The 6000-nt window shown below is 54.4% G+C and overlaps 1 protein-coding gene across 6 annotated transcripts in view; it reads left to right on the top strand.

The window, feature by feature from the left end:
• The first annotated feature begins 2383 nt into the window (after positions 1-2383).
• The window catches only part of ILF3 (interleukin enhancer binding factor 3), a 43147-nt gene continuing 39530 nt past the window's right edge, over positions 2384-6000 (top strand). For all 6 annotated transcript variants that reach the window (XM_033197790.1, XM_033197791.1, XM_033197789.1 and 3 more), the window contains exon 1: positions 2384-4175. The gene's annotated coding sequence lies outside the window, so the exon portion shown is untranslated. The remainder of the gene's footprint in view (positions 4176-6000) is intronic.

Below are 6000 nucleotides of genomic sequence, written 5' to 3'. Positions count from 1 at the left end.
GACAGAGTTTTATCATGTTGGCCAGGGTGGTCTTGATAAAAACAAGAATACAATTATGCATCTCTGAAAATAAAACTTTGTAGAGTTGGCTGGGTGTAGTGGCTCATACTTGTAATCCCAGCACTTTGGGAGGCCAAGGCGGACGGATCACTTGAGGTTGGGAGTTCGAGACCAGCCTGACCAACATGGAGAAACCCCATCTCTACTAAAAATACAAAATTAGCCAGACATGGTGGCGCATGCCTGTAATCCCAGCTACTTGAGAGGCTAAGGCAGGAGAATCGCTTGAACCTGGGAGACGGAGGTTGCGGTGAACCGAGATCGTGCCATTGCACTCTAGCCTGGGCAACAAGAGCGAAACTCAGTCTCAAAAAAAAAAAACTCTGTAGAGTTACACAAAAAACTGTACAATGGCTGCTAAGAGGGAGGAAACTGCGTGTCTGAGGAAGACTTTGTGGTCTCATATCTTTGGTACATTTGACATATCATGTGGCTATGCTACCTATTAAAAATCCACAGTAAAATGTAAATAAAATAGCAGAGGGTACAGCATGCACTCTTTTTTGAGACAGGGTCTAGCTGTGCCATCCAGGCTGAAGTGCAGTGACTCCATCATGGCTCACTGCAGCCTGGACCTCCACAGCTCAAGCGATCCTCCCACCTCCTTCTCCCAAGAAGATGGGACTATGGGCACAGGCCATCTCATGCTCTGCTAATTTTTGTAGAGACTGGGTTTTGCCATGTTGCTCAAGCCGGCCTCAAACTCCTGGGCTTAAGGGATCCTCCAGCCACAGCCTCCCAAAGTGCAAAGATTACAGGCGTGAGCCACCATGCCTGGCCAGGCACTCATTTTTGTAATTGTTGCGGGAAACACAGGACCAGAGAGACCAACATGGGAAACAGGAGGATTTATTTAGGTGTACACAGCTCAGTGGCTTCATGTCTGAAAAGCTGAGCACTGAACAAAAACTGAGTGTGGTTTGTTTTTTTTTTTGAGACGGAGTCTTGCTGTGTCGCCCAGGCTGGAGTGCAGTGGCGTGATCTCGGCTCACTGCAAGCTCCGCCTCCCGGGTTCACATCATTCTCCCACCTCAGCCTCCAAGTACTGGGACTACAGGTGCCCGCCACCATGCCCGGCTAGTTTTTTGTATTTTTAGTAGAGACGGGGTTTCACCATGCTAGCCAGGATGGTCTTGATCTCCTCACCTCGTGATCCACCCGCCTCGGCCTCCCAAAGTGCTGGGATTACAGGCTTGAGCCACCGCGCCCGGCCTGAGTGTGGTTTTTTTTTTTTTTTTTTAGACAGTCTTGCTCTGTCGCCCAGCCTGGAGTGCAGTGGCTGGATCTCAGCTCACTGCAAGCTCCGCCTCCCGGGTTCATGCCATTCTCTTGCCTCAGCCTCCCTAGTAGCTGGGACTACAGGCGCCCGCCACCTCGCCCAGCTAGTTTTTTTGTATTTTTTAGTAGAGACGGGGTTTCACCAGTTAGCCGGGATGGTCTCGATCTCCTGACCTCGTGATCCGCCCGTCTTGGCCTCCCAAAGTGCTGGGATTACAGGCATGAGCCACCGCGCCCGGCCTATCTGAATGTGGTTTTTATAGGCAAACTTACAGAAGCAAAACAAAAGCATTTAATGATACAGTGACAGGTCATGTAATCTACAGCATAACTGTTGACTTAACATAACTTGTGGCTTTGCACAGCTGTTGGCCTTGCAGCTGCATCGAAAGAAAAAGAAAAACAGAATCTACAAATCTTACTAAATATAACCATTGGCAAACACAGTCATAACTAATGGTTCAGAGAAGGAGAGACAGTAAAGGAATTGTTTTTCTTTTCAACTTTGCTCTGGAGGAGGGTGTCTGGAGCCCATTCCTTTGGCCTCGACTTTTCAGTGCTATCTTATAAGCATTCAAGGACACCACACTTTTAAGGACAAGGCACTCGGTCACGGGCGCCTTACTGATGTGAGCTAGCTAAGCAGAGGAAAACTTGTTCTTCTTTTGTTTTTAACCCTTGCCTTGCCACATAGTCACATCTTTACACTTCAATTTTTTTTTTTTTTTTTTTTTGGAGATAGGGAGTTGGAGTCTTGCTCTATCGCCCAGGCTGGAGTGCAGTGGTGCCATCTCAGCTCACTGTAACCTCTGCCTCCCAGGTTCAAAGTGATTCAAGCCATTCTTGTGCCTCTGCCTCCTGAGTAGCTGGGATTATAGGCGCACACCACCACACCGGGCTAATTTTTTTTTTGATGCTGAGTCTCACTCTATTGCCCAGGCTGGAGTGCAATGGTACAATCTCAGCTCACTGCAACCTCTGCCTCCTGGGTTCAAGCGATTCTCCTGCCTCAGCCTCCCAATTAGCTAGGATTACAGGCGCCTGCCACCACACCCAGTTATTTTCGTATTTTCAGTGGTGACGGTGCTTCACAATGTTGGCCAGGTTGGTCTCGAACTCCTGACCTCAAGTGATCCGCCCACCTCTGCCTCCCAAAGTGCTGGGATTACAAGCGTGAGCCACCACGCCCAGCCAGGAAACCCACTTTCAACACCTCCTCGCTCTTATCTTTTTTTTTTTTGAGACAGAGTCTCGCTCTGTTGCCCAGGCTGGAGTCCAGTGGCACGATCTCCGCTCACTGCAAGCTCCGCGTCCCGGGTTCATGCCATTCTGCTGCCTCAGCCTCCCGAGTAGCTGGGACTACTGGCGCCCGCCACCACGCCCGGCTAATTTTTTGTGTTATCAGTAGAGACAGGGTTTCACCGTGTTAGCCAGGACGATCTTGATCTCCTGACCTCGTGATCCGCCTGCTTCGGCCTCCCAAAGTGCTGGGATTACAAAGGTGAGCCACCGCGCCCGGCCTTCCTTGCTCTTCTTGCTCCAAATCCTGGGAACATTGGAATCAACAGGCGGGCATCTGTCAAACCTTCCTAGCAACTACGCCTGCGGATGGCCAACCTGACCCTGGGAGAGCGTTGGGTTTAGTTTAAGCAGATTGTACATCGGGGACCTCATAAGGCGCCTGGGAGCATTCAAGAACACCACGCCTTTAAGGACAAGACACTCGGTCACGGGCGCCTTTACTTCGGAGCTCCTTGCTGTTGCTGGCCGAGCGTACCTTGAGTCCCAGCCCCAACTTTCGCAGGAACTGGCCGTGAGCCCTCTAGTGAGATATTTTTTGGCCTGGGCCTCAGTTTCTCCATCTGTCAATCGGGAAAGGGGAAAGCGGACTGGAGGGTCCCGACCAGGTCGGCTGTAGCCTTCGAAAGCTACGGCCCGGGGAGGCTACACCAAGGCAGGTCCGTGGGACGAAAGAACGCGGGCGCTCATCGGCGCCGGTCCCGGGATCAAGGGACAGCAACGAGGAGACGCTGGACCTGGCCATTCCTCGCATACATCTCTGACCTTCTGTGCCTCTCAAGAGAGATGCGGGAAGCACAGCCACCTCCACTGTAGCCCGAAAGTCTCCGGCCGACATACCGCCACTAACAAGCTACACAGGCATCTAAGCCTCTCAGAGCCATTTCCGCTAACGTACTCAGGGCGACGGGCGTAAGATGGCGGCCGCGCAGGCGCGAAATGCTACAGCCATGGGGAGGCTCCGCCTCTCACGCTTGCCTTGCATCACGTGGTAATGGCCGCTCAAAAACCGTCCTAGCGAAAACCAGAGCGTGACCTCATCACGTGATAGAGGACTCCCAATACGGCAAAAGGAAGGCGCCAAAAGGTCTTGTCAGATGGCGCATGAAACTGCGAAACTCGCCATTGTCACATGATAGAGCAACCTATCGAAAGCGGAGGGAAAGGTGCCTAAGTCACGTGACTATGCACGCAAACACCCTGGCTTGTACCACGTGATAACTCACGCCCGCCCCAAGACACCCCCTATCTCTTTTCGCTCCTCCCTCCCATTTGGGTTGCGCCTGCGTCGAGGCGCAACGCGGCGTCAAAGGGGGCGGGGCTTCAGCTGATCACGTGTTCCCGCACCTCCCCGGCGCGCGCCTGCCCGCCCGCCCGCTCGCCCCCGGTCCGGACTCCTCCTCCTCCTCTTCTCGCCATTGCAGTTGGACCCAGCAGCCCGGCGCGCACCGCGTGGCTTTTGGGGGGAGACCCCGGCGGGCTGTGGCAGGAGGGCGGCGGCGGCGGCGGCTGCGGTCGAAGAAGGGGACGCCGACAAGGTAAGCGTCAATGTGGCGGCGGCCGGGCCCGCTCCCGCCTCTGCCCCTCCCCCCCGCCCGCCTTCCTCACCGAGGTCCCCACCGAGGGTTCGCGGTGACAAGGCTGGAGGGGTCCCGCGCTCGCCGCCTCCCCCCGGTCCCTTCATCCCGGCGGCTGACCGGTTCCTCCCTTGCCGGCCTCGCTCCCTCGCTCGGCCGTTAACTCTCCTCCATTGTGCGGAGGAAACAAAATGGCGGCGGCGGCGGCCGCGAGGACTCGGTGCGCGCGCAGCCGCTCCCCCCCACACGCGGCCCCTCGGCCGGCGGCGGCGCCACGCGCGGGGGGTGCGCGCGCACCGGGCCCCCGGCCGTCGCCTCCCCGGGGCCGGGCTTTGTCTGTTGCGGTCTCCGGGGAACGCGCGCACGTGCCTGGAGCACACACCCCCTCGGGTCCCGAGCTTCGCAGCGGGGCGACCCCCCTTCCTCACTCCTCACTCCTCTCCTGTTCCCTCCTCCTCTTTGTCCCGGTCCCGCCCCCGGTTCCAGGAGAGTCCCAGGTTCCTGAGGCGGGAAACGTCGCCTCCTTTGTCCTCACAGGGCGCGGAGAGGCGGACCCCTCCTTGGAAGCCCCTTCCCACGCGGACTGCAGAAGAAGCCTTTGTGGGTTCGTTGGGTTTCCAAATCTCTAGTCAGCCAGGCCTCTCTCATATCAGGGTCCAAACTTGCAAGGGTTTCGGCTTTCTTTTTCTTTAGTTCGTTTGTTTTCATTTTTGAATGTTTTTCCAGATTCTATTTGCTTTTCCTAGAACGGCAGTCTGCTTGGGTGCAAGCTTGGGCCCCGAAACGTGGATGCTTAAAACCCCTTTCCTACCTTTATTTCTTCTCGTAGTTGAGCGATTGAGATTCTCGAGGTTACGCAGGAGGTTCTGCCCCAGTTAATCTACCGCCTGGATGAATTATTTGGGGTGTACGGCGGTCTGCCTGCTCTTCCCCCAGTTCAGTGACCAAATTTGAGGAGAGTAAGGGATCTCTTCTTCAAATTTCCAACATTGATTGCCAGTTGCTGCTTAGGTGACATGGATCAGCAACGAAGCATCAGTTTCAGTGGCATCCTTTTCTGGACTCCGGTAATTCCGGTAATTCAATGATGCTGAATCTCTTTCAAGATTTTGCTTACTTGGAAATGAGCGGTGTGGTGGCATATTTGTGGTCCACATGGAATCGCGAGGTGCCATCCGAAGTTAGGATTAAAATTTAGGACTTTTTAAGCTCTTTTTTCCTCAGGTATTTGTGGTTGGGAATCTCCATGGATTGCTCGGAGTGCTGCCACTATGCCTTGTGCTTGATGCTTTGTGTGTGGTCTCGTGGGATGTAGTTACAGCAGCCGCCCAGACTGTGAATGAAGTATGGGAACCAGGGCCTCATTCACAGCTGGAAAGCAGAGGGAGGCCGCAGGACACTGGCAGGTGCTCCTCTCCCTGTTCTGCGGTGCCGGGGCCCCTTGCCTGTGTGAGTGGCTCGTGGTCCCTGGGATTTGTGAATGGAATCTGCAGGCCCCAGTGTTGTTTGGAATATTCTTTAGTTCAGACTGGAGGCTGGCCATGAGTGCCAGGCTTGGCCTTGCCCCCCACTGGGCGCTATTTATCAGTCTCCTTATCTTCCTGGAGCTCAGCCGCCTCTTCCTGGAGCTGAGAGGTGCCTAATTGTTTGTGGTTTTTCTGATTGAACTTGTTTGGTGCCTCTAGGCAAAAATTCCTTTGGCTCCTTCTAGTATTTGCAGAGTCTTGAAGGCCCATATTCCTGAGCATGAGGAGTCTAAGTCTGTGTTTTATTTTTCCTAAATTCT

The sequence above is a fragment of the Trachypithecus francoisi genome, unplaced genomic scaffold, assembly GCF_009764315.1.
Source record: "Trachypithecus francoisi isolate TF-2019V2 unplaced genomic scaffold, Tfra_2.0 Lachesis_group5, whole genome shotgun sequence".
In the NCBI taxonomy this organism is placed as follows: Eukaryota; Metazoa; Chordata; class Mammalia; order Primates; family Cercopithecidae; genus Trachypithecus; species Trachypithecus francoisi.
This window is presented reverse-complemented; position numbering and strand designations above follow the sequence as displayed.